General features: G+C 47.4%; 1 protein-coding gene across 1 annotated transcript in view; it reads right to left on the reverse strand.

The window, feature by feature from the left end:
- The window catches only part of C3_2H4orf50 (chromosome 3_2 C4orf50 homolog), a 369,543-nt gene that overhangs the window by 201,594 nt on the left and 153,348 nt on the right, over positions 1–14,601 (reverse strand). The gene's annotated exons all lie outside the window — the stretch shown is intronic.

Genomic DNA, 14,601 nt, shown 5'->3' on the forward strand with positions numbered 1-14,601 from the left:
CTGCTATGGGATGCCCCTATGCTCCTGAGATGGCCATATTGTATATGGCAGAATATGAGAAGAAATTTATTGAAAAGGATAACCCATATTGCAGTCACATTAAGCAATGGCTACGATATATCGACGATGTGTGGCTCCTGTGGCAGGGGAGCCACACGGAGTTGATGAAATTTCATGGATGGCTTAATTCCAAACATCCAGACATTAAATTTTCTATTGAGATCAGTGACACAAGAATGACGTTCCTGGATGTGGAAATCACATGTTCAAGCGGGAAGTTGGTCTCCTCTTTGTACAAGAAGCAGACTGATAAAAACACAATACTGCACCACCAAAGTGACCACCCCAGGAACTTGAAGGCTAACTTGCCCTATGGCCAACTGCTCCGTATCAGGAGAAACTGCACGGAGTTGTCAGAGTATGAAAGACACGCTGACACATTCTGTCACGAAATGGAAAGCCGTGGTTATCCGAAAAAACTGTTAAAAAACTCATTCAAGCGGGCACGATGTACACCACGTGAATGTTTGCTACAAACAAAATCAAAGGCTGAACTAGACCGGATGGTCTGTGTCACCACATTTGGGCCTGACACAAACAAATTCAGACAAACCGTGTTAAAAAATTGGCATCTACTAGAAAACCTGGACTGTCCATTTCCCCGTCCTCTTTTCGCGTATCGTAAGAACAGGAGCATCGGACAACATCTTGTCCGAGCCGAGATTGCATTACCCAAACCTAAGAGTGACCTATTGTCTCAATGGGGAATGAAACCCATTGAGGGACATCATCAATGTGGGACATACGTGGCCTGTGGGACTACTGTGGAAGGGAAGGAATTCCAACATGGGAATATTAAGTGGAAACACTTAAGTTTCTCAAATTGTAAAACACGAAATGTTGTGTATGTAGTCATCTGCCCATGTAATAAGATTTACATAGGCAAGACAACACAACAAGTGAATATGCGCATGATGCAACATAAGTCTAGAATCAAGAATAAAGTGCTTACTGCACCTATGGTGGAGTATTGCATTGAAAATAAACACACTGAGAATGACTTAAAGTGGTCAATTCTATATGTTCTGCAACAGTCTAGACCCATTGACCATGATAAACTTCTACTAAAAAAAGAGGCCTACCTTATACTTAAGTTTAATAGCGCACTCAGCGGGCTCAACTCGCTTTCTGAAATATCTAGAGTGTGAGCTTTATCTAGTATAGTGCCTCCAAAAGAAAGGGTCGATGGTAATTGCGCGCATGTTTTCATATGTGGTTTAAATTCACCTTTTTTCACATCTAAATGATAGCCTTCTCTAGCGAAACCACTCTAAGATGGCCGCCAAGCAAGTAGCTATAAGTAGGTCCAAAACCATGTTACAACATGGCTGCCAAACTAAGTGAATGAGAGCTTTCTCTAGCGACCCCACTCTAAGATGGCCGCCAAGCAAGTAGCTATAAGTAGGTCCAAAACCATGTTACAACATGGCTGCCAAACTAAGTGAATGAGAGCTAGATGCCGAGTCACAGCTTGTTCAAGTAAGTCTAGAGCTAATATGGGTTTGATTTGCCACCAATATTGCAGTAGCCCCAGAAACCTAATAAAACGCTGTTATTTCCTCTAGGGAAAGCGAGCACAAATAATAAGGACTGAGGAAAGCGGTGCCTACATGGTTAGAAAGTGTTTACCGCTGCAACCGATTAGAACATGAACAGCCCAAGCGAGGAATCCCTCAGAGCAGGTATGCCGAGTAGAGCAACGAGTGCCATACTCTCTCCGTCTGTGCATAAAAAGCGCGTAAAACGTTATTCTCATTATTTTCAGGCTGTAATACAAGACTGAAAATTAACTCCAATTTGGTGGAAACGTAGGATCACGAGCATGATCCAGTAAGGTATGTTGATAACATATGTGCCCCATTCTGGTCTTAGAAAGTGAGCAAGAACAGGTCATGATACCTGCGTTTGTTTTTAGATCCCGAAAAGAAAAGAAACTCAGTCAGAACTAATACCCTACCCTTGACCAGCGGCTGCTGGTTCAACAAGTAATATGAGGAATCCGAGTTAAATGTAGTTGGAAGCTAAACAACTGCCAGAAATGTAGCTAAAACAAGTTTTATTTTATACACTTGCAGATATCCCGTATTAAGACAGAGCCCTGATGAGAATCCGTAGAGTTGCCATACCGGATTCGAAACGCGTTGGCGTAAAAAGATTACCCATTTATTGGTTGAATGGACTGAATGAATTAATTTGAAGTCTATTTTTCCTTTTTTGAACTGCCTACATTCAACTGTAGTTCATTGATTTATGATTGTCATCAAGTTTATACTTTTGACTGGTCTTTATGGAATTACGGATGATTTTTTCTTCGTAGTATGAATATTTGAGTGTATATATATCAGAGCAATTCACTTTGTATAATACAACTAGTTATGTGTATGTGTTTGTGTTGTAAATAATCGCGAATTGTAAATAATTGTAAATAAGGTGTACAAAACGATATGGTGTTCCTTTCATACATCAATACCTAAAAAAAGACAAAAAACAAATAAATAATAAAAGGGTTTGAGTGATATACCCGTACGAACCAGGAAGCCTCTTATGGTTTGTTCCCTCAAAAATAGAGCATTTAAGCAAGTGTGTGACTGGCAATCTGTGTACTTAGTTATATTAATGGTCCAGCTAGCCCCACGTCCCAGGACCTGACTCCCCCATGACTCACCTAAGGCGGCATGGTGCTGGACACCTGTGCCGTTTGAGCTAGAGGCGGGAAAGACTGCTGTGTTGTGGGACTCCCAGGATGCTGCACGGGCAGCTGATGAGGGCCACAACTACCTGCAATGAGACTTGACCCTTTTGTGGAAGCTCGTGGTTGGTGAAAATGTGGCTCAAAAGGGAGCACAGCAGGCGTGTGTTGCTCTGCCGGTGGTCCCTCGATGTCCCTGGTTCCTCGCTTAGAAAACACTACTGGGTACGGGCTCCCAACAGTAAGGCCAAGCCACTAACCTAACACTAAACTGAACAATTGCCAATACTGTTGTCCTCAATTCAACTTATTTGTCACAGGAATAAAACCAAACATTGGTCCAAAACTTATAATTCAGTCTGAATAAATCATTATTTTTATTAGATCACTGAAAATACATTTGTCAATTATTTATTATCATTTACACAAATTTTACATCCCTACAATCAACAAAAGCTTTCACACCAGAACACAAGAATCTATTTACATGAACAAATTGGTCACGGTGTCTTTTTTATATAGTATTTTAGGGTGAAGGCTCCCAGTTTTTTCTTCCTGGGATTCTTTCGACGCGTCTCACAGTTGATGGTACACGCTGCGTTTGATCAGCTGTGTCTTCACCCCGAAATACTACATAAAAAAGACACTGTGACCAAGTCCCTGCATAAAATCCACTTCTTAGAGGTGCCATTGATATGTGGGCTGAAATGCTCCACGTTGAGTTGATTGTTCTGGCTCTTCTAAAATAAAAGCCATGAGGTCCTGATGAGAACTCCCAACCAGTTTGGAGTTCGAAACGCGTAGACCGCTATTTTGTACGCCATAAGATCTCAAAAATAGGCATCCTTGTTTATAAAAAATACAAGTATCAAAAAATGGTTTTTTTTTAAAATTATTTTAATTTTATTAGAAAGAACAGAAAGAAAACAGCGACAATCCCGCACATCGTCCCACGCAGGGGGCACAAGTAGAGGCAAATAGCAAAGGTGTCAAGCAATAGCAAGCTGCCACGGGACAGCGCAGAAGGGCAGTGCCATAGGGCAATGGAGCAGTCCAGGCGTGAGCACAATACCAGAAATCCATCCAGTTGGAAGTGCAGCAATAGGTGGAGTAGCCGCATGTGCACACATAGTTATTGTGTCTGGATATGAAAGGCCTCGTTCATCTATGTGGGTGCCTCAAAAAGGTAATTAACAAAGTACATTAACCCCCCCCCACTCCTCCCACCCCCCCCCCCCCCCCCCCTTAGTGGTGGTGACAACAACACACATCAGTCATTCATTGTGGCTCCTCTGTTAGACCTGGAATAGGTGGAGCGCTCGTACTGAGGATGGGCAAACTGCAGATGGTAAACATTTTGAAAGAAAGCGGACCAAGGGGCCCCAGCGGTACTAAAAGTTTTTGAAGTTGCCCAGGAAGATGTCCGCTACTCGTTCTATGCTAAGCAGTTTCCAAAGCTTTGCGTGCCACAGGGAGATCGCTGGGGCCTTCGATTTTTTCCAGGCTGCCCCTAGCGTAAGTTTGGCAGCTCCAAGACAGAGCCACAGGATTTGTTTGTCCGCACGCGTCTGATGTTCAAGAATGGGGTCTCGGAGACCCAGTAGCACATAGGCCATAGAGTCCGCTACCGGGTAACCAAGGATCTCTTTAATATGGGAAAGAATCTCTTCCCAATACGGGCGGATAATCGGGCAGTCCCACCAAATGTGGCGGAAATCCCCAAGCAGACCACAGCCCCTCCAGCATCTATCTGAAGTGGCCGGGATTATGCGATGGAGCTTGGCCGGGTACAAGTACCAGTCCATGAGCGTCTTAAGGTGGGCCTCCCTCAAGTCCAACGAATGATTGTACGTAGCAATATCGCGCCACAGGGCCGACCATTCCTTGTCTGAAATGTTCCATCCCAGGAGCTCCTCCCATTGTCCCATATAGCAGGGACGTGGCGACACTGCTGAAGTAAGCAGTAGCTGGTAAAGAAAGGAAACGACACCCTTTATGGCAGAGGTCCGGAGGATGAAGGCCTCAAAGGGCGAGGGAGGTCTCGTAGCCGCATCGAGGACCCCAGGTGACATGGCCCAATGTAGCAGCTGGACATGGTGGAATCGCTCTGACGGTGGGACTCCGTAGTCCCTCATACAGTTATCAAAGGAAAGTGGAGTATAGCCGTGAAATAGGTGGGTTAAAGCCCTACAGCCCCCCTCCCGCAGTGCTGGTGGAAAGGCCGGGTTAAAGTGTATGGGCGTGAACGGGGATGGAAACGTAGTCCAACGTTTATCAGTGGCCAACGTATCCCAGACCTTCAGGGTGGTACTGGTGGGAGTACTAATGAAGGCGTTCTTGGGTCTGTCTTTCTTGGGTTTCCAAGCCAGGTCCCAGATTGATCTACCCGCGACACTCCTGTCCATGTGAAGCCAGTGTTTCTCCGAGGTTTGTTGGGACCATTCCACCATTACTCGTAATTGTGCTGCTTTGTAATACAAATGCATATCGGGAAGGCCCACACCTCCCTCCCCCCGTGGCCGTCGCAAAGTTGCGAAGGAGAACCGCGCTCGCCCCTGCCAGATGAAACGGAGCATCTGGGTTTTAAGGCGTCGAAAGAATTCTACGTCCAGAGGAATAGAGAGCGCCTGAAAGAGGTACAGGTATTTGGGGAGGAGGACCATTTTAATGGCGTGAATTCTGCCCAGCCACGATATATATTTTGGCTTCCAGCGGTCCAAGTCTGCCCGGGTCTTTGCCAGCAACGGTGGAAGGTTCGCGGAATACAGCTTCTCAATCGTGGGCGTGAAACGGATCCCCAGATATATGATGGAGCTGGAGGCCCAGGCTAGCAGGGTGAGAGGCCGCACTTGATCCACCTCCGCAGGTGAAAGCGTGAGATTTAGAACATAGGATTTGTAGTAATTGACCTTGAATCTGGCCACCTCCTCGAAGCGCAATAACACCCTCTGGACGTGTGGTAGAGAGTGTGCCGGGTCCATGATAGAGAGCAGCACATCATCCGCAAAGAGGGAAATTTTGTGCTGCTCTCCGGTAAAGGGAAGATCCCGTATTCCATCGTGTTCCCGTACTGCTAACGCCAATGGTTCAATGCTCAGGGCGAAAAGCAGGGGGGAAAGAGGACAGCCCTGCCTGGTGCCACGGGAATGTGAGAAAAATGCAGACAGGTGGCTGTTCACCGCCCCTCTAGAGCTGGGGCTGCTGTAGTTCACTTTCACCATCGAGATGAACTTATCCCAGAAGCCAAAGGCAGCCAAAGGCAGCTACAGTGTGGAACAGGAAGCCCCAGTTCACACGGTCGAAAGCTTTTTCAGCATTGAGGCCTATGAGTACCGCCGGTATCTGGAACCTGTTAGCTTTCTCTATCAAGTGGACAACCCGCCTCGTATTATCATGGGTCTGACGGCCCTTAATGAATCCAGATTGGTCCGGATGTATGAGTGCCGGCATCAGATGTTGTAGCCTACTTGCAATGATCGAGGAGTACAGCTTGGCGTCGATTTTGAGGAGGGCTATCGGGCGATACGAAGAGCATTGAGTGGGGTCCTTCCCCGACTTAGGGATAATTGAAATTACAGCCTCAGCCAGCGAACCGGATGTAGCGCCAGAGTCAGCCATGTTATTAAAAAGGGAGACCAGAAAGTCGCACACTTCGGTTGCATACGTTTTGTAAAAGAGGGCGGTATAGCCATCTGGTCCTGGAGCTTTATGAAGCTTCAGGTTTTTAATGGCATCAAGCACTTCGCTGCTAGTGAACGGGGCAGCAAGCAGATTGTTCCATTCCTTGGAAACCTGCTGTATGGGTAGATCCTGTAGATACTCCCGCTGGTCTTCAGAGTCGAGCGTGTCCCACGCATAGAGCTCCGCATGGAAGCGGCCACAGAGATCAGCCTTAATCTCATCACGGTGCTGTAGATCTCCCATCGAATCTTGAATACCTCCTATGTAGTCCCTTTCCCTCTTGTCCCGAAGCTGACAAACCAGGTGTCTCCCCACCTTATTCCCCTGGGAGTACGAGAGGTGCCGTAGTCTCATCAAGGTGAACTCTGCTCTATTGTTGTAGTGGGCCCTCAGTTTCCCCCTTACCGCCGTCAAGGGACGAAGGGTCAATCTAGAAGGATTTAGTTTATGGGCTTGCTCAAGGGCTGCAAGTTCTATTTCCAGCTCCTCTCGTTCCTTTCGCCGCATTTTGTTGAGGCTAGCATTGAGAGCGAAGCAAGTGCCCCTTACTGACGCCTTAAAGGCGTCCCAGGTGGTGGATATCGACGTATCTGACACAGGGTTCAGAGCAAAGAATTCCTTAATAGCCTTCCGTAATTCCTTACTGGAAGTGTCGTCCCTGACTAGCGCAGCCGGGAAGTACCACTTGCGTTGTCCGTCACCTACCGGTGACCAGCGCAGGCCGATCACGAGTAGACTATTGTCAGAAACAGATAGCGGGAATATACTAGAGTCGCGGACATCTCCTCTGAGAGCTTGACTCAGGAAAATGTGGTCCAGACGAGAGTAGGAGTGGCGGACATGGGAGAAAAAGGTGTAATCTCGGGACAGGGGTGCATGGAACGCCAACCATCGATTAAGCCCAATTCACCAAGAAGCCGCTGTGTCTCAGCAGAAAACAAACCTGCATCAGCCCTTTGGGTACCAGAGCTATCCATCTCTCTACTCCACACTAAGTTAAAGTCCCCCAATAGAAACAGGTGTCCCTCAACAAAGTCTCCTACCTTCCGCAGCAGGTCCTGAAGAAAGCTATTCTGTCCCGCATTAGGGGCATACACCACCAAGAAGGTGCACAATCTACCATGGACCAGACCCTTCACCATCAACCAGCGGCCCTCCTTATCGCTGTGCACACCCATAGGCTGAAAGTGAAGGGTCACACGAAAGAGAAGCAGATGATCTATAAATGAGGTGGAAAAGTCTGTGCCGGAGGCGAAGCTCATCCTTACGCGCCAAGTGAGTCTCCTGTAGGCCCACGACATCAAGCTGGTGATCATTCACATATTTCCACACCTTCTGACATTTTTGCAGGGAATTCAGGCCTATCACATTCCATGTCCCAATACTAAGAGGCATTATTAGGCAACAACCCCACTCCCGCTACTACCACCCCACCCTGCCCCTCCCCTCTACATCCACCATTGACGACTAAAGTTGATGCATTACAATAGAGACATTCATAAATGCCCAAGGGCAGGAGGACACCGGTCAGTCGGTCTCTCTGCATTCCTCCAGTGTACCCCGACCCCCCCGCCATGCAGCCCCAAACTCCATTGCCCTTCCCCGCATTTCGGCATAACTGAGGTTCCTCCCATATAGCCACCCCAAGACCTCACAGTCAAAGAGGAAATTCCTAGAGCCCCAGGAGCCCAACGCATACCTTCCGAAAACACATCACTTACATATCATGAATCAAAAAATGCAGCCATCCAAACAATCCTGTCACCACCACTACCCCCCCGCTGACCCCACCTCCAGGGGGTGAGGGCGGGGCACCATAGGGTTTGCCCCCAAGGGACCGGACCGAGGTGTCTTCCCAAAAAGTACAAAATTACCCACGGTACCTGAAGATACGTGTCCCTCCGGTGCCAAGCAACCATCGTCTCAGGGCTCAGGCCGCCCCGGAACTATGCTGTGATGTCCCCACCGTCGCCGAGGCCACAGAGGCAACCGCTGCCCCCCTTTCCTGTAGGCTGGTCGTACGATCAGGTCTTCTCCGATTCGTCTCCCGACCCACTCTCTGCCATGAGGAGGACCACCGTCTTCGCCGCGACGGGGAGCTTCCGCCATCCGGGGAGGGGGCCGTGTCATCAAGGCCCAGGAGGTCCCTCGCTACCTGAAGAGATCGGATCTGTGCCAATCTGTTCTGCCACCTGAAAATGAGGCGGAAGGGGTGGCCCCAGGAGTTGGACACGTTGTGTTCCCGCAAAAAGGTAGTCACAGGACGAAACTCACACCTTTTTTGGAGTGTCGATGCCGCCAAGTCCTGGTATAATTGGGGGTGGTGATCTCGGAACTGCAACGACTGGATCTTCCGTGCCTTTCGAAGAATGCGCTCCTTCAGTTGGAAGTCGTGGACGCAGACCAAAATATCAGGTGGGGGACCCCCTCCACGTCTAGGCAGTCCAACCCTGTGGACCCTGTCCATCTTGATTTCGTGTAGGTCCTCATCATCCAGGATCTGCAAGAAGAGTGCTAAAACATATCCCCGTAAATCACCTGCTTCCCCGTCCCAGGGTACTGCACTTATGCGGATGTTGTTCCGGCGGGAGCGATTCTCCAAATCCTCCGCATGTGCCTGGAGGTCAAATTTCTGTTCCGTGAGCCGGATCACATCTTGCTGCAGTTGGTGTACGTCATTCGCCACACTCAGGTCGTGATCTTCCAAAGTAGCTACCCGCTCTCCGATACCGTCCACGTCCCTCCTCACCTCGTGAAGGTCCGAAGCCAGCTGAGAACGAAGTTTAGAGATGTCCTCCTAAATGGAAGTGAAAAGTTCCATCATGAAGGCTTTGGTTGCGGGGGCCTCATCATCCTTCGGCTTAGGCGATACGCTAGGCCCAGGGGACGCCGCCTGCTGGGATCCCTTTGAAGGGGCATCCTTACCGGGCTTCCCTTTACGCTGTGTGGAGGACATTGCGTCGCCGCTGCTCGCTCGGGTAGTCAGGGCGAGGGACCTCCGTCCGCCACTCCATTGCGCTACAGGCCCGAATTTACACCATCACTGTCTAATTCCTGGCCCAGGTGCAAGATGTAGGCTACAGCAGTCCTCTGGTAAGTATTGTGCTCCCCACGTGGCATATGTCGCTCGTCACCTCTCACACCATCCGAACGCCTATGCAAATTTACCGCACCACATGAGCTACCAAGCCTCTATATCAGAGCCGGCCTGGAATGGCACCGCGGGAGAATCTGGGGAACAAGTCGCCCAGGATGTGTCCAGCCGATGGGAGCCACCATGCCATCCAGGCTCTCCAGGGGACCGGGGCACCTCGTGCTACAGTCACTCACAGCCAGCGCCCATAGTCCAACAGCCGCCGGTGATCTCTCTGCGGCCTGCACTCCTCAGCGCCAATCCAGGCTCCTCGACAGGCAGGGCAACCCCAAGGCACAGGCCCTCAGGGAACCCCCTCGGCGTCGGAGGGCTCACCGTAGAACCGCGGTGTCGGGAAGGATCTCCTGCCATCTTGCAGGTGCGTCGGGCAGTCACAGGCCTGGGCACTCCAATGGCGGCTCCCCGCAGCAGCGTGGCCCACCAGCCGAAGATGGGGGAGGGGCGGCGCGGCAGCACCCCCGGGCGTCCCCAGCAAGCCACCAAAGTCACGGTAGCCCACAGCAGCAAGGTAGTTCCGACTGCTAAATTGGCTCACTGACCGAGGAGGGGGGGAGGGGCAGTGCGGCAGCGGCTCCGGTCGTCCCCGTAGGCCGCCGCGCCCGGCTTACTCCTGCAGGCTCCGATGCAGCTGACCGGCAATGCTCCACATGTCTGAGGGCCCCCCGCGGCACCCGCCGGGAGAAGGTGAGCACAGCGCTGGTCGAGCCGGGGCCACTTCTGCACATGGCCCTCTGCCGGCGCCCGCTCTTCGTGCCGCAGCGCTGGATGTCCGGCCCCACCTCGTACTCGAGGCCGGGGATTTCTAGGCCTCACTACGCCGCAGCGTACGCGGCAAGACACCACCGTCTCTGTACCTCCGGAGGTCAAAACTTCGCAACCGGATCGTGCCCCTTTGTACCGGGACTCACAGCAGGCAGGAGGGGCGCCGATAGCTCGCTGCTCCGGGGGCTAAAACAAAGCTAAGCAGATGTTGGCGCCGGAGGGACTTCACTACACGTCTCACTCCATCTCCATCTTGGCCACGCCCCTCCAAAAAAAAAAATTCTATGGTGTTATATATAAGGATTTTTGAATTTGTCCATGTAAATAGATTCTTGTGTTCTGGTGTGAAAGTCACAGTGTGAGTGCATAATGTGTTGAATGATTGGGAGCAAATGTTTTGGATTGTATTTAGTTGTAGTTATCATTCATTTTATAACATGTGTGCTTTTGTTGATTGTAGGGATGTAAAATGTGTGTAAATGATAATAAATAATTGACAAATGTATTTTCAGTGACCTAATAAAAATAATTATTTATTCAGACTGAATTATAAGTCTTGGACCCATGTTTGGTTTAATTCCAATGTGCTGTGACAAATAAGTTGAATTGAGGACAACAGTATTGGCAATTGTTCAGTTTAGTGCCTGGTTCCTCGCTAGCACGAGCTCTCTGTACCCCTACAGCTGAAACCCTAGGCTTTGCAGCTTAGTGTATTAATTAGGGATAGTCTTCCTCTTCTGTTGCACAGTTATAGCAACGCTGGGCCAAGGATAGTTAAAGATGTGGACAGTTCTATTAATGTCAAGGCCGCCTGTAGAAATTGTACTGCGTCATTCACGGGTCAACTGGCAGCCCTCCAGGACTGCCTGCAGAAATGAAGGGTTTACAGGCAATAAGAGCAGCTATTCTGTGTAAAACACACTAATGTCTTTCAGGTGCAGCAGCGTCAGAGAAGAAAAAATGTAAATACATAAACCAATTAGTAAATGAATAGATGTTTTTGTCACCACCGTTGCCCAGTCGTTGATTGATTAAAGTTTCTTAATAGAGGAAAGACATAACATATTTTGTCTTTTGGCTCCCTCTAGTGGTTACTAAATATATGCCTAGAAGTTATCTTTGCTTTGCTTCGTTCCGACGAGCAGTTGTCCAAGGTGCTGACTAGTCAGGAATCTAAAGAAGGCAGCATTACCATCTTCTTAATAAGTCATTATTATTATTATTGTCAGTCCTTCCCAAGCTCCTCAGGATTGCAAAAGCTTTGATGGGGTTGCAGGGGCTGAGAGTGAGCTGTCGAATCGGATGTATGTCGTTACTAAGCATGCTTTTACAACGCATGCCTTTACCACACAACTTTTACAACGCAAGTCGTTACGACGACTTGCGTTGGGGGGCGCTGGATAGTGAATAGTTTAATTTACTATTCCAACTCCAGTCCCCGTGGATAGTAGGGAAGGTTTTGGATAGTAAATCAAACCATTCCCTATCCTACAGCGCCCCCCAGCGCAAGTCGTTGTAACGACTTGCGTTGTAAAAGTTGCGTGATAAAGGTAGTGCGCGGTAAAAGTTGCGTTGTAAATGCTGTTCCCCGTCGAATCAATACGCTGCTCCATGTGGTCCGTCAGCTGTTGTCACCTCAGGACATAAGCTACAGTTAAAAGTGAATATTTACATGAAACATATCTAATGAATGACTGTTTTATTAATGTATTAATTGTTTTAAATCGCATATTTCTGAAAGTACCCATATCTATGGGATTTGAATTTTAAAGCTTTCATGTTAAAATGCAAAGTTCACACATTCCTCTCAGACGCATGGAAACGATGAAACTGCTGTTTCTCTCATGTAACTCTTTTGATTATTCCCCATGGACATGTCTATGACAACTGTTACCTTTGTATACTTATGAAGAGGGTTCTTATGGGAGTACAACGTTCGCTCTTTTCCCATGAGAATGTTGATGGGTCAGTAGGACTTTGTACAATGACCTGCATGCCAGGGACAGACAGCCAGTTCCCGTGCATTCTTGAATGGAACTAGATACTTGACTTGTTACTTTTATGTTATGTTATGTTATGTTATGTTATGTTATGTTATGTTATGTTATGTTATGTTATGTTTGGGTCTCTTGCGTGCACGGCTACCCCTGGGGGTGTCCCGGCGCTTTTACACCTCGTGAGTGCATGATCATCATTTGGAATGCAGCATAATGAGTTAACTACTGACATAATCTTCGGACTTACTAACATATATTGGCAATGTAAAGGTGAGCTCTTCTTCAGCTTATCTTGAGCCCCTTGCTCTTGCCCCATGTCCTTTGATTCTTCGTACCCGCTTGTTGTCTTGTCTCTCTGCTTTTGGTGAGATCTGACCAAGGACTCATTGCTTGGCGACACTTCTGATGCAGAGCCCGTGCGGAGAGCATCTCTTTACCAACTATACTTGATAAACTAATAGCCTAGCCTCTGCCCCTCTTGCCCCAAGCAATTGATGCCCCGTGCCCCTGCTGTTTAATGGACTCGTGCAAAAGGCTTGCTAATACCTTCATTTTCCCTTGCCAACTGACTGGGTCCCGTGTCCTCTGAGAGAACTTCCTATGGACTCCCTTTCCCTAACCGCAGCTTCCCAAAATGCAGTTTTCAATAGAGTTGCTTGACAATTGTGTCTTTACATTCATTGTACTGATTAGGAATTGTTCCTCTAAAATCTGTATTTTGAATTGTAGCTTTATAACAAGGCTTTAGATGCCAACATCTGTCAAAATTGTTTAAATGCTTGTATTAACTGATGTGGCTAAATTTAATACAATACTTCCTTGAATAAAAATTGACTGAATCTCCAATTTCAATACTGTTTTTCTCTCAGAGACTAATTACATATCTTTCAGATCGTGATGCATAATAAGGAGAATCATAGGTTATTTTCAGAACAGTAGGCTTTGCTTTTATTATTTAGTACTAAGGCAGCAGAACTTCTGGTCTATATTATCTTGGCCCGACTTAACTTCTTCAGGAGGTTCGGATTACCTGTAGTTATTTTATATATCTAGAGTCTTGTTCTTAGAATAAAGTATATAAATGTAATCACCAATTTTTAGATTGGTTACCAATTCCTGGTCCTCATTGGGTAACCAATAGTGGGTATTCAGAGTCCCTACCCCCTAATGTGACAAGCAAGATCCATAAGAGGACCAAGCTGGTCGCATGATTTGTAGAGCAGAATAGAGTAAAAGTAAAATCTTATGTGGGCAGCAGAGAAAAATACCCTCCGCTGCATCAGTATTGTAAATTGGAAGGGAGGTGGAATGCCAGCCGATTACACAGTGCATTTGGAAGGCTTTCTCCCGGGCAAAAAACATGAAATTACAGTTTTACGTTCAAGAATTGTCGGATACCAGTTTTCTTTATAACACTACCGTGGATTAGGGGTCAGGAGGGAGAGGTTATAGACCTGTAGGTGTATGTTTCCTCATGAAGACTCAAAAAACAAATTATACACCTACAGTCTCATGCATGTGTACGCAATATATGTATAGTTGCCCTATCTCTCTCTAAACTAACAAAATGTGTTAAACACAAGGGAAGACATCCCTTAAGGATAAGACCCCTCACTCACCCGAGGGTGACATGCTTCATCATATGGGTCCTCCTTACCAGGGTGGAAAACCTAGTCACCACTGGGAGCTACTACTTCGAGATTTAAGGAAGGAGCTCAGAGATGTTTTTAATTGGTAGGGAGTAGGATAGTAATCCCATATGTGTGATGATGGGTTATAGTGAGGTTTGTAGCGCTGTGCGAAAAAAGAATGGAAATGTGAATTGAAACTGCCTAGATAGAATCACCAAATAGTTTTATTAATGTGTTCTACCTGACAGGATTAAAATGTAACAGCACAGTGGTATGGATATAGAACCACTGTCACTTAGAGGTCAACATGTTTCAGCCTGTTGATCAACTTGTGTATCAGCGGCTTTCTTCAGGACCAGATATTAACATTGCTGCTGCTAATATGTGATAAATAATACATTTTAATACACCACCAGTATTCCTGCTTGTTACATTTCTCTTTTATATGTATTGCCCTTTTAATATCAGAATCTGTATTCTTTCAAATGAAGGCACATGCTCTGCTGTTTATGTGATGTCATTTTAGAATCTGTATTCCTCACATAGAACTGCTTTTCTGCCTGGATGGATGTACTGTGCTCTTCTTAATAAACTTAGGATTTACTTTAAGAAATCTGCTTTCCATGG

This window comes from Lissotriton vulgaris, chromosome 3_2, assembly GCF_964263255.1.
Source record: "Lissotriton vulgaris chromosome 3_2, aLisVul1.2, whole genome shotgun sequence".
Classification (NCBI taxonomy): Eukaryota; Metazoa; Chordata; class Amphibia; order Caudata; family Salamandridae; genus Lissotriton; species Lissotriton vulgaris.